This window comes from Hemicordylus capensis, chromosome 13, assembly GCF_027244095.1.
Source record: "Hemicordylus capensis ecotype Gifberg chromosome 13, rHemCap1.1.pri, whole genome shotgun sequence".
Lineage (NCBI taxonomy): Eukaryota > Metazoa > Chordata > Lepidosauria > Squamata > Cordylidae > Hemicordylus > Hemicordylus capensis.
This window is the reverse complement of record NC_069669.1, coordinates 10,343,500-10,357,780: the sequence shown is the minus strand read 5'-3', so window position 1 is coordinate 10,357,780 and position 14,281 is coordinate 10,343,500. Positions and strand designations below refer to the sequence as shown.

The following is a 14,281-nucleotide window of genomic DNA, read 5'->3' as shown; positions in this document are numbered from 1 at the left end:
CTCAGACTGGCAGCGGCTTCTCCAAAGTTTCAGGCAGGAGTCACTCTCAGCCCTATCTGGAGATGCTGCCAGGGAGAGACCTTGGAACCTTCTGCACGCAGGTGCTCATCTCAGACCTTCCCCGTCTCCTAAGGGGAATCTCTTACAATGCAGGTGCTCTTCCCAGAGCGGCCCCATCCCCTTTGGGGAAGATCTTCCAGCGCTCACACATGTAGTCTCCCATTCAGATGCAAACCAGGGCAGAGCTTGCTTAGCATTCATGCTTGCTACCACCAGACCAGCTCTCCTCTCACCAGACCAGAACAGGAGATCTGTCTTTGAATCCTCATTCAGCCACGAAGCCTGTGACAGTTCCCATATCTACAGCCACCAGATTATTTTATTTACTCATTGGGGCAGTGGAGCCCGGATCGGGCTCGGGTCGTCTGGGAAAGGGGTTGTCTGAGGCTCCTGCCTCTCCTCACCCCAGCCCTTCCCCAAGCCCACCCCGCTTGTGGCCAGACCATACGGTTTTATAAGTCAAGGAGAGCTGGGTGGTTATAAGTCAAGGAGAGCTGGGTGGGTGAATAGAAACCCCTGAGCCAGACACCCCGATGGACAATGGGCGTCCGCTTCAGAGGACACCAGTCCGGTTCTCAGTCCTGCAGTCACAGGTCCTCCCTGCGCTCACTTGCTGAAGGCGGTCCTCGGTTATCCGTTTCCCTCGGGGTCAGCCCCAGTTTCTCCTCATAGCTTTTGGATGAGATAGATGCTTGGTTGTCGTCTGGAAACCCAAGGAAGTTTACTTTGCAGAACTTCCTCATAGCTGAGGCATCGGGGAAGACAAAGCCATTCTCTGTTTCGGGCTCGTCCTCGTCTCGTCGTCCGCCCCGTCTCTCCGCTCGGGGGTTTGGACTGGAATGTGCTTTACCCTGTTAGAGGAGGATTCGTGCAACTGGTTTGTGGTGCTGGCAGCTGCATGATGCATCCTCAAGATAACTTAAGAACAACCGAGGGGCGGTCTGGTGTAGTGGTTAGAGGGTTGGAGTGGAACATAGGAGCGTAGGCAGCTCCCTTCTGCCAAGTCAGACCATTGGTTCAGCTAGCTCAGAATTGTCTCCACAGACTGGCAGTGGCTTCTCCAAGGTTGCAGGCAGGAGTCTCTCTCAGCCATATCTTGGAGATGCTGCCAGGGAGGGAACGTGGAACCTTTTGCATGCAAGCAGGCAGCTGCTCTTCCCAGAGCAGAAAGATCTTACAGTGCCCAAACATGTAGTCTCCCATTCGTATGCAAACCAGGGTGAACCCTGCTTAGCAAAGGGGAAAATTCATGGCTGCTACCACAAGACCAGCTCTTCTCTCAAAAGAACAGAACTTGGGAGATCTGTGTTTGAATCCTCATTCAGCCACGACGCTTGTGACGGTTCCTGTATGTGCAGCCACCATTTTTTTTATTATTTTTAATTTATTTTTACATTTTTATCCTGCTCTTCCTCCAAGGAGCCCAGAGCAGTGTAAAGGTAAAGTGTGCCGTCAAGTCGATTTCGACTCCTGGCGCCCACAGAGTCGTGTGGTTGTCTTTGGTAGAATACAGGAGGGGTTGACCATTGCCTCCTCCCACGCAGTATGAGATGATGCCTTTCAGCATCTTCCTATATCGCTGCTGCCCGATATAGTAGCAGCGAGGATTCGAACCGGCAACCTTCTGCTTGTTAGTCAAGCATTTCTCCGCTGTGCCACTTAAGGTGGTAGTGTACAAGGTTATATCTTCACAACAACCCTGTGAGGTGGGTCAGGCTGAGAAATCAGTGACTGGCCCAGAGTCACTGAGTGAGTTTCATGGCTGAAGGGGAATTTATCTTCAAGAGACCTCTCTTATAATATCTACTGCTCTTGTTAGCGAGGGTATGTCATAGGGTGTGTTACTTCAATAGCGAAAGTCCAAATATTTAAGAAAATAAAGAGGATTTATTGTTTCACAAAGTAAAACAAAAACAAACATAGCAAACGTTGATCCTTTCCAAGAAATACACAGTTCAAAAGCACAACCGGTTCGCGTTTACTATTCTTCATTCCGAGTTCCTTTTTTCTTCCTTGGCAGCTAACTTTCAGTAACTACAGCACACATTCTGATATCTATACAACAACTCCCATCAATCTAAGACCTAGGCAAGGATTCCCATGCTTAACCCACAAATTCGCGCCCCGCCCCCCACCAACCAAGCAATATCTAGAAATATAAACCTTTTTTAACTAAACCTTTTATTTCTGGGAATCAGTTCTTCATAAAGCTCACTGCGTAACCCTGAACCGAGACTTCTTTCTCAGCCTAGCCTACCTTGCAGGGGTGTTGTGAGGCTACAAAGAGGTAACCCATGTGTCCTTCTCGGAGCTCCTTAGAGGAAGGACAGGATATAAATGTGAATTGAACAACTCCTCTTGACACAGATTAATTACCTCTGTCACACTCACAGTCAGAGGATCTATTCAGGAATGGAGAAAGGACCATTTTCCTCCTCTCCCCCCACCAGAGATGTGGTGGTAGAATCCAGAAACAGGTTTACCACATCAGCCACTGTTTGTTTGCAGGCTGCCTGTGTGTCGTATAAGTGTGTGCATAAGGACTGGCCGTACTTTTCCATATGTACATTGCCATCACTGACAGATATGTGTGGTTCATCGATTTACAATATTTCTGTACCACTTTCCCCATTATGATGGTTATACCAAGCAGTTTGCAGAAATAACATCTGATTTGTAGGCAGCTATTACCCTCACAAGGGGTGTTTCTGGATGGAGACATACGCCATTCGAAAACAGAAGTTGTTCTTGCCTATCCGCGTTCATTCCAGATTACATGCTTCGTGGTCGCGCCATTTTTCAGCGCCATCTGCTGGACATTGGTTGCGAATCCATAATGAAAATTGCCTCTTTTGAGAGCACCTTATTTACTTGAATCGAAGACAACTCTGAATTTAAGACCACCCCATCCACCAAGAAGAAGGGAGAGAGGTGTTCTTGTTGCAGCAAGCATGAATTGCCCCCTTTGCTAAGCAGGGTCTGCCCTGGTTTGCATTTGAATGGGAGACTACATATGTGAGCACTGTAAGACTTGTGTTTTGGGCAGTATACAAATGTGTTAAATAAAAAAACAAACAAATAAATAAATAATAAAAAGGGACTCCCAGCTGTTGCTGACTACAATTCCCATAATCCCAAGTTGCAATGGCCTTTGGTGGGGGGTTATGGGAGTTGTAGTCAACATGTTCCCTGTAACAGGAATTCCCAGATGTTGCTGACTACAACTCCCATAATCCCCAGGTGCAAAGGCCTTTGGTTAGGGATTATGGGCATTGTAGTCAACAAGTTCCCTGTAACAGGGATTCCCAGATGTTGTTGACCACAAATCCCATCTGGGAATTCCTGTTACAGGGGACCCTGACAGAGAGTCTGCTTCCTTCAGCAGTCCCGGAGGCAGCTCTGCCATTTTCTTTGGTGTAATGCAAGGGTTGTGTCCCCTAGCCAGTTACGGTGTCTGCTTTTCCTCTGCCGTTCCTCGTCTCCTTGGCGGAGGGACAAGTTCTGAAGCTCTTTGGCACGCTTGGCCACTTTGCTTTCCACCTCCTCTGCCCCACCCAACAGCATGGGTGTGTGTGTTGGTGGCAGGGGTCCAAGTCGTGCTGAAGACATTGAACACCTACCTAAACGAGGGAAGGAACACTGTGAAATCACTCAAGGTGAGAAGGGTTGGGGCTCTGCTCCCTGAGCAATGGCCTCATCCGGCCAGTCAATGTTGACTCCTGGCGACCCCAGAGCCCTGTGCTTGTCTTTGGTAGAATCCAGGAGGGGTTGACCATTGCCTCCTCCCGCGCAGTCTGAGATGATGCCTTTCAGCACCTTCCTATATCGCTGCTGCCCGATAGAGGTGTTTCCCATGGGAAACATACCAGCGGGGATTCGAACCGGCAACCTTTGGCTTTCTAGTCAAGTCATTTCCCACTGCACCATTAGGTGGCTTCCTCTGATAATTTACAGATTATGCAAGGGAATTTCTCATGTCCTGGAATAAAGGCTTAAGTGTGTGCAGCTGAACTGAACACAGATCCTCCTCCCGACTTCTCCAGTCCCCATATTCCTCCTCTCCCTTCAGGGTGAATGTTTGATTGGAAGCGGCTCGAGGCAGGGACTTGTCTTCTGGTTACCTCTGGGGCCATAGCTTAGTGGCAGAACATTTGCTGGTCAGTGTAGACACGTCTGAGGTTGGTGGACAGCTTCCAATGTGCCTCTTTCACTTCAGAGTCTATTGATCTCAGTCTTCTCAATGAGTGCATATGAATATTTTACATCGGGGTTCCCAACAACGGGGTACTCTAGGGGTACCTCTAGGGGTACTTGAAGGGCTCAGAGCCCTCCTGCCTCCCCACTCTGCAGCCGCCGCGCTATTGGTTCCCCATCTGAGGGATCGCAGGCTTATAACCGATGCATCCTTGGCAATGTGTCGGCTTCAGAAAGGGAGGGGAGGTGGGTGAAGACTCTCCTCCACTGCTCCTGATTGGCTGGATAAGTGCTGAAGCTCAGCCTGCCCCTCCCCTCAGCCTGACTGACAGGCTTCGGGAATTTAGCACTGAGCACTCCCACTGAAATTCATGGGGCATGTTCCTTATAACTGAGTGTGGCTGTGAGCCAGTGATGGAAGTAGCCAAGACTGGCCCACCCATTGAAGGCAGCTAAGCACCCACTTCGGGTGCAAAGCAGCAAGGGCAGTGACAGCCTGGGTCATGCGGGAACCAGGGACAGGGTCGCCGCCCTCCGCCCCCTCCCGTGGCCACCAGTGGGCGGGCAGGCAATGGGGAATGCCCGTCTGCTGTGCACGTGCGCATGCATGACCGCTACTTCCGGCCACTTCCGGCTGATGAGGGCAATGGGGCAGCAGGGAGGAACACTGCGGCCCCTGGGGGCTTGAAAATAACGGAGCGCCGGTGGGGGGGAATGTGGTGGGAGGGGTGAGTACACCCTCCCCCACCCTTAAAGTAGCACCCCCGCCAGCACCGAAACACTGACACACACACACACCCCGAGCCGAAACTTTTCAGAGGCCTTTATAATGGCCTCCGAAATGTTTTGGGCTCAAGCCTAGATTTTAACTCTTACACTGATTTTAATTGTTTTTATTTGTTGTAAACCACCCTGAGCCATTTTGGAGGGGAGGCATAGAAATCAAATCAATCAGTCAATCAATCAATCATGAAGAACATAGGGAGGGGTGGTGATGGGGGCCCCCTCAGGAGCTGGGGGCCCCGGGTTCTTTGAACCCTTTCGCTCAATCATAACTACACCCCTGCCCCTGAGCGGGTTGTAGAAGCAGCTTGACTCATAACTGTAACATATAAATTTGTGCGCGCTCACACAATCTCTATGGAGTGGAGGTTTGCGAGAAAAGGGGGGGCACATTGTTAAAAGAGGTTGGGAACCCCATTCCCCATGAATGAGTCGCGTTCCGCTGGCGTGGGGCCGGGACCCCGTCTTTCCAGGAAGACATAGGAATCCCTCCTGACGTGTCAGCACTTGCATGGAGGGTGAAGCCCGATCAACGGACCGGTTATTAAGAGCCTGTCTGCGACGATGCAGAGACAGCTGCAGCGTGCCAGCGAGTGACTCCATTAAAAGACAACTCATTACGAGATAATATGGCAGGGTAATGTTCCCCTGCAGACCCAGCCAACCGGGGATTAATTGGAGGCACTTTATTTTATTTCCCAAGCAGGCGTCGAGTGATTCTGGGACTGCGTCCTTGTAACGGAGATTTAATTACTGATGCAGGTTTAATCAGAGTGTTACCTACAGAAGGCCCTAATAGGCTTACGGGGATGCTGAGAGGAGAGATCCTTATTGCTGTCTCTTCCCTCTGGGCCAGCGAGATGCAACGTTGACCCCAGGATAAATAGCGCCCAGGATGAACACTGCCTTCAGCGCCCACCTGGGTAATAGACGGAAGTTCATTTTTGTATCAGGGCGGCATATAAATGAGTTAAACAAGCAAACAAAAGGTTTCTCTTCTCTTTGGAGTGGAGCAATCGGTTTCCTTGACCATGGCTGAAAGTCAGAAATTCAGACTATAATGTGGCAAGGGGGCTATAAGGCCAGTGGTGAGGTCCAGGAAAGCAGCAAGGCATTAGCAGGCACCCATGGGCACCCGCGGCCTGGGTGCATTGCGTGCCCTCATGCAACGGTAGCTACGCCACTGCATAAAGCTTTCCCTCATCATATTTGGGTTACAGCTCTGCCTGTTGGATTCCTGCCTGCGATGCAACTGTTATAGCTGCAGGCAAGGTCTTAGCTGTAGTTTTGTCTAATGTGATCATGTGACATGGGGTGAGGAGTTTGCTGATAAACAAGTTGAGGTCGTGTTTGTTTATTTCTTTGACATTTTTGTTTACTGCCTAAAACTCATGTCTCTGGGCAGTTTACAATATAACAGTACAAACAAAACAAAAATAAAAAGGTTAAAAAACATTACAATAGTTTAATTTTCAAAACAATGTTAACCACTATTAAAACAATATCTAATTGAAAGCCTGGGTGAACAGATGTGTCTTAACTGCCTTTTAAAAAGTTGTCAGAGATGGGGAGGCTCTATTTTGGCAAAGAGTGCATTCCAAAGCAGCAACAGAGAAGGCCCATCCCCAAGCAGCCACCAGATGAGCTGGTGGCTCATCTGTCGGTAGATGAATCCCTGCGCATCTGTTGCACACCTGTTGGTAGAAGCATCACTGTGCATCTGTTGCGCATCTGTTGGTAGATGCATCCCTGCGCATCTGTTGCACATCTGTCAGTAGATGCATCCCTGCGCATCTGTTGCACACCTGTTAGTAGAAGCATCGCTGTGCATCTGTTGTGCATCTATTGGTAGATGCATCCCTGCGTATCTGTTGCGTGCCTGTTGGTAGATGGATTCCTGAGCATCTGCTGCGCCCCTGTCGGTAGATGCATCCCTGCGCAAGTTAAACCCCCGGTTCTCCCACTAGGCAAGTCTGACAGATGTCTCCCTTTCCATGCGCATGATGCTTTCACTCAACCACAGCTTGGAAAGCACCTGAAGTTTTGATGCACCTCATCAGCATGTTCACTTCGAGCCAAGCAGTGGATCAGGTGTTTGATAGATTAGGAAATTATGCCCACCATCATGTTCTCCGCATGCACAGCAGGATTTCACAGGCTGTCAGTTAATCATCACTCCACAGAACAAGAGGCCATAAATAAACTTCCATGATGTTTGGAATAATCACATGAAGGGATGTGAATCATGAATTCATATGAATCTTTATGTTCTTGAAAGGGTGATCATTTGCCCTAGGGTTGAGGAAACTTCTAGGCAGTGCTTTTTAATGTGACAGAGATTGATGCTTTCACCTAAGAGCACTGAGTGTGAGTCAGTCTGGAAATTGCAACCGTTCTGTTAACTCACCTGGTCAGGAAAGAGGGTGCTCCTGAGCAGTGTTCCCTCTAACAGGGGATCCCAGATGTTGTTGACTACAACTCCCATAATTCCCAGCCAAAGGCCATCGCAGCTGCGGATGCTGGGAGTTGGAGTCAGCAACATCTGGGATTCCCTGTTAGAGGGAATGTTGCTCCTGAGCATCTGCAGAGTACCTTTATGCCCCAACTTTTGAGGCAGTGAGACGACAGCATGAGCTAGATGAACCAGTGGTCCGCCTCAGTGTAAGGCAGCTTTGTACATCAGCTCCAATTGTCCGTACTTACCAGAACAGCCCCTATTTTCTGGAAGCTGTTCCTAGTAAGTCATTGTCCCTATAGTATGCAACTATAGCATGAATAAGTTATTTTAAAAGGCCTCCACTGTTTAAAAGAGCCTCAATCAATCACTCCTCGACTCCAGAACAAGCAGCAGCAGCCAGTACAGTAAGGTAAGTAAGAGACTCCTCCAGCCTCCCAGGAGCTGGGTCAACCCCTACACTTCCTTCCTGGACAGGAAGTGGGCTGGGTGAGACCATGTGTGGGCAGGGTCATCTCCCATGCAGACTGCAGCTGGCCCAGATCTGACCCCTCTCTTCACCACAGTTTTCCCTGCCACATGATCTTGGACAGAAAGAGAAAACTAGCTAGGAGAGTGAACTGGAAATTGAGGCCTAATCCCCCCATATAGTATTTTCTACAGGAAATTGGATCCATTTTCTAAATCCTGCATATGGAAAGTTCTGAGTTAGGTATTAACTAATTAAGTTATACAAGTTATAATTTGCTTCACTTACTATTAACACAATATTTACAAATTCTGCAGGCTGCTACGCACAGAATTTAGCAACAGGACACAAAATATCCAAATACTGGTTGGTTACGAAGGAGGAGCATTATTAGATCTACCTGGATAGTTACTTTAGATAGGGTAAAAGTAGCAAATAAAGTAAACTTGCCCTATTAATTTCTACACGATATGAGTAATTTACTGTGGATATAAGCCAGTGACTCAGTAGCCTATCTCATAACTGTAACCTTTAAAATTGTCTGTGTGTATGTATATACAAATCACACATATAGACATAAAAACACAAACTTAAATGTTGCAGTTAGGGAGACAAGCTACTCTAGTCACTGCCTCACGTGCATTCTAAGTTACTCATAAGCAGTCTTACTGTAATCAATGGGACATGTTTACTTGTCCCGTGAATTTCAGTGGGAGTACTCCATGCTAGTTTTCTGAAGCTTGTCAGTCAGACTGACGGGAGGGGAGCAGAGGGGTGTGCTGAGCTCCAGCACATTGCCAGCCAATCAGGAGCAGAGGAGGCGTGTCTTCACCCTCCCCCTCTGCTGCGGACACATCTCTCAGGATGTGTCAGTTTTAAACTGGCAATCCTGAGATAGGGAACAAATTTAACAAATGTTTAACAAAGATAGATAGATAGATAGATAGATAGATAGACAGACAGACTAGCATATCTGCAATCCAGGATCAACATACAGGATCGTGACCATACTGTGGCATGACCAGAAAGTAGAAGCACCATGGAAAGATACCATATGCACTCTAGCAAAAGAACCAACCCACATCAGTCTAGCAAGCTGATGGGCACCCTCTCGGAAATCATCCAAGCATTCAACCTTCAGGAAGCCTTTCCCCCTATGATATCTTCAAGCATTGCAGAGCTCCTGATGGTGCATTTCTGGGACGCACACTTTGTTCTGTTTGGATTGAGCTAGAGGCAGAATCCCCCCCCCCCCCCCGTCTCCGGAGATATCAAAGAAATTAACCAGGGAACAAAAGGGCGAATAGATCCTCCCCAGGATTGCTCAAGAAGGATGTTCCTAGGCCTCCGGGGCTGGGCTGTCTGTCTCCCTTTAAGAGGAACTCACCATGACATCAGAGCTTCTTAGCAACCGGGGCACCACCTGGCTTCTGATTCTATCTCAACAGCCTTCTTTGCCAGTTGCTTTCCCCTCTGGAGTTTCTTGAGCACACGGATGGGAAAGCGATTCCTATGACAGTTGGGGACAAGGACACGGTCCTTATGAAGCCCTCTGGGGAAGATGGCATAAGATAAAGAAGGTAAGAGAGACTGTGGATGGGAGAAAGTGGGGGTCAGGATAAGGCCAGACCAGCATCTGGAGGGGGGAGCCTAGAACAGATCTGCCCCTCCTTTTCTCCCCCCACCCCTGCTGCACGATGTTTTACGAACAAATCGTATTTAAGTAACAAGGCTGCTTGTGTTTAGGACACATTTGGGCCAGATAAGCTGTCTCTCCCCTACGTTTTTTTGGCATTCCCTAAAACCTTTAGGCTGGCTATGGGTTGGTAAGGGCTGGCAGGGTGAATATCTTGGGACAACTACTCAAAATGCATTAATGTGCTGGATGCTTTCGCCCTTATGGGTGTAGGTATCCATGGGACTGTCTCTGTGACGAGGGAAGGGGGAGACGTATCGACATCTCAATATATAAATGAATGAATTTGTCCCTGCCTATTAATGCAGCAGTTAGAATGAATTCCCGTGGGGCATAACAGCCCCCTTTGCACCCTGTCCCGTGGACAGACATGCTTACAGACCCTACGGAGATGGGGTACAGTTCTGTATGGTTCTTAGTGGGGTCCCTTCATGTCTGTGTGAGAGTTTAAAAAAATAAAATTGGAGTGGAGAAAATTCAAGAGTAGTGAAGGGGGCTTGGAACTCGTTCAGGCTCTGATCTGCCTGTGCGCACATGTTCAGCCGCACAGGAGTGCTAAATCTGCAAGTGGTGTTTCCCTTTATTTAGCAGGGGGAGAGCAACTGGCCCTCTCCATCCCCAGCACAGCATCCCTCCAGTGGCTGTTGCTGGTGGCCGTCTTATGTTTCTTTTTTGATTGTGAACCCTTTGGGGACAGGGAACCATCTTATTGATTTATTATTTATCTCTGTATACCACTTTGGAGACTTCTGTTGAAAAGCAGTTTATAAGTATTTGTAGTATTTGTAGTAGTTAGTAGTTCAGTGTCTGTCCATCCATTTTGCTGCAGGGATCTGCTGGGTCTCGGGGTTTGAGATGGTTGCAGGACTGAGCCACATTTCTGGGCACCAGGCTGTAACTCGATGGTAAAGGACCTGTCTTGTCCTGGGAATGATCCCAGATAGGACTAGAAAATAAATCTAATCTCAGATCAAAATGTTATTACTATAGCAGTAACATAACATACCAGACATACTGTAGATAGCTTGGAATAAGTATAAGAATTTATCTCAGACAGACAGAAACTGTGACAGAAGCTACCGAAATAAGAAAGATGGTTAACTTTATGCTATCCACTACCAGGGAAATCCCCTACAATCTGATGGTGTTTTACACACCTCCACACAGAATTAAGCTACTTTATAGGTAATAACAGGATCGCTGGTCTTGTGGTAAAGTTGTGCTGTCGAGTCGGTGTTGACTCCTCCTGGCGACCACAGAGCCCTGTGGTTTTCTTTGGTAGAATATAGGAGGGTTCACTATTGTCACCTCCCACGCAGTATGAGATGATACTTTTCAGCATCTTCCTATATCGCTGCTGCAGGATATCGGTGTTTCCCATAATCTGAGAAACATACCAGCAGGGATTCGAACCAGCGACCTCTTGCTCCCTAGGCAAGTTACTTCCCCGCTGTGCCATTAGGTGGCTAGCTGGTCTTGTGGTAGCAAGCATGAATTGTCCCCTGTGCTAAGCAGGGTGTGCCCTGGTTTGCATTTGGATGGGAGACTAAAGGTGTAAACAAGGTAAGATGTTCCCCTTAAGGGATGGGGTCCATAACTCAATGGAAGAGCATCTTCATGTTTGCATGTGAAGGTTCCAAGTTCCCTCCCTGGCATCTCCAAGATAGAGCTGAGAAAGACTCCTGCCTGTAATCTTGGAGAAGCCGCTGCCAATCTGTGTAGACGATACTGAGCTAGATGGACCGGTGGTCTGACTCCATATACAGCAGCTTCCTATGTTCCTATGTTTTTCTGATAAAAGAAGGGAGATTTAAAATTCCTCTCATTGACTCAGAAAATGTGTTAATTTTCTAACACATTTCTAACACAGGTCTAATTAACATGCTACATGGATCTCTATTAAAAAGTCGAATAAAGTAAAGCATGCCTTGTGGTTTCAGCCACTAATGCTCCACATGGACAGAAATGTTCTTTGTAGGGAATATTCCTAAACCTACCCTCTAGAGGACATTAAATCAAGCCCTAGTAAGTGCTTTCTGATGTTTTGAAACTATCAAGGTAACAGGCTGGCTGACTGGTTAAATTTCATTTCATTTTTGCCTGCATCTCACTTGTTAGCACAATTGTCAACGCGGCTTCTGAAATGCAGGTACGATTCTCAAAACCGACGTTAGCAAAGGGATCCCATTATAAATAATATTATTAAAATTGTGGAGACCCGGCCACGCTATCTAAAGCTACCTAAAGCTGCTCTTCCATGGAAGTGTGAGTCACAGTAAATATGCATTTCTTGCTGAGATGCCACAGGATGCTAAGTCAGTTCTGTCACAACAAATCCAGCACAAGTATTCCTCCGGGACCTGATGTTTGTTGCAATACTGTGAAAGAGCCAGGAAAATTCTGACGGAGAAACACAGGAAGCTGTGGTGCCTTAGCTGCTGAGTCAGACCTTTTGTCCATCTAGCTCAGTATTATCTACACTGACTGGAAGCAGCTCCTCAAAAGCTGCACTTTCCAGTGTGTGGAGGTATCAGGGGGTCAAACCAGTATCAAACTATTTACGTTCGTTATAAAAGAGTTGAGGTTTGTTTGGGGTTTTTCTTTTTCTTTTTGTGGGATCCAGCTCTACTAGGGTTACTTTGAGAAAATGCATGCCTCCCCCCCACCCATAAGCCAGGGTTCTTAAATTCGGGTCTCCTGACATTGTTGGACTACAACTCCCATCATCCCCTGCCACTGTGGCAGAAGCAGGGGGTGATGGGAGTTGCAGTCCACCACTATTTGAGGGCTCCCGCAAGGGCGTTTTCCAGATTACATGCTGCCACATGCCCCATCAATGCCCCTTCGTATCGCCAGTGTTTTGACATCGTGCTCGCTGCGCTGTCAGCCGGGTGCCGTCCATATTTCCGATGCCGCCTTTCAAATTTTAATGATGCGTCATTAGCCCTATAACATGGTAATAGCATTTCAGGAAAGTAGCTGTATTTTTCCATGGCAAGGAGGCTTGCAACAAAGTTTATGCGTTGCAGTGTGTTGCCATATGGACAGTTCTTTGCTCTGCCCCCCCCCGCCTGTTCTTGCTTCCTCTGCCCCCTCACCACGGCAGGGAGCAGGGAGAAATCTTGGCTTTCCTCTCCTTTCCTCCCCACAGATCTCCAGCCCCACACCTCCCTCCTCCTCCGCTTGCTTCCAACGTAACTTGAGCTTATCAACACAGAAGGGGAGGGGACACGGAGGGGGAGGGAGGAGATCAGAGATCAGAGGGGTCTTTGTCTTTGTTTTAATTTTTCTACTGGGGTTCTTTTGTGCATTCCCCTTTTAATTTGGCCATGCTTATTGCTTGCCCAAAACTGGAATGATGCAAGACAAAGTTAGGTTTTTGTTTTGGAACAGCGCTCCCCCCTGCTGGCAGATTTGAGCAAGGCAGCTGAGAAGTTACAAAAACAATTTTTTACGTCCCCCCACCCCTGCAACTCCATTGGCCCAAATGGAACAGGAGGAGCGGCAGATAAACGTGTTTCAAGGAGAACACAGACAGTCCTGCATTGAGAACACGTTGCCATGGACGGAAAATATGAATGGCCACCAGCCTACAACGAAGCCTTGAACAACGCTTTGCTCTCGGTTTTAAACCGTTGCACTATTCCGTCACACTTTGCAATGCGTTACCCATTGCAAATTTCGTAGTCTGGAAAATGCCCATAAGGAATTCTTTCAAGGTGCAATCTGCGTGGCATCGTAGAAATCAGAGCCCGGGGTCTCCCGACACGATAAAGCTTCCCGAGTCATCCTTGGCTGGTGGATCTGGTGCGGTCCCTGCCGTAAAGATGGCGACGATAAGTGGTTAAGAGTTGGATCTGAAGGGAGGAAATGTAGAAGGCAGGTGGTGGGTGAGGGAGTGGGTCCTTCAGATTCTGCCCAGCTGTGCCAACCCGTTCACAAGAAGCAGGTGACCTCTGGTTAGGCTTTCACTGGAGCCATTATGCCAGATGGCGGCAGCGGCTGGGGGCGGTGATGGCGTTCTCTCTGCAAGAGGCTGGAGAATGTGGCACGAAGCAGCCGAAAGTCTGTGCCACAGATCTGCAGGAACAGAACGGCATGCCACTCTGCCGGCTTTTGATCTCTGAGCCTGGAGAGCCCCTTTGATTGGACAGGGTTTCTGTCGCCTCTCTTTTGATAGAGAACCAGCATGATAGACCCAGATTCAAGCCCTGCACAGAGTCCTTTCAGTGTAGACAATCCCGAGCTAGATGGACTAATACTCTGACTCGGTATAAGAGAGCTCTTCCTTTTAGTTGGGTGTTGGATTTCTGGCATGCTGATCCAAGTAGAAGGGATGTGGCTGGCATAGGCTACCGTGCTCGGTGGTGGTGATGGTGGGGGATATGGCACATGGAACTTAGGAACATAGGAAGCTGCCTTCTACTGAGTCAGACCTTAGTCTGTCTAGCTGAGGATTGTCTACACAGACTGGCAGCTGCTTTTCCAATGTTGCAGGGAAGAGGAGAGGTGGTCTTGTGGTAGCAAGCAAGCATGACTTGTCCCCTTAGCTAAGCAGGGTCTGCCCTGGTTGCATATGAAAGGGAGACAAAGTGTGAGCCGTGTAAGATATTACACTTAGGGG

At 48.2% G+C, this 14,281-nt stretch overlaps 1 protein-coding gene across 3 annotated transcripts in view; it reads left to right on the top strand.

Moving 5' to 3' along the window:
• Positions 1 to 14,281, top strand: part of SEPTIN12 (septin 12) — an 80,704-nt gene that overhangs the window by 34,131 nt on the left and 32,292 nt on the right. Inside the window, exon 1 of one of the 3 annotated variants that reach the window (XM_053276945.1) lies at positions 9,261 to 9,541. The exons of the other annotated variants lie outside the window; for them this stretch is intronic. The gene's annotated coding sequence lies outside the window, so the exon portion shown is untranslated. Of the gene's footprint in view, positions 1 to 9,260; positions 9,542 to 14,281 lie in introns of those variants that run through there. 3 annotated transcript variants of the gene reach the window in all.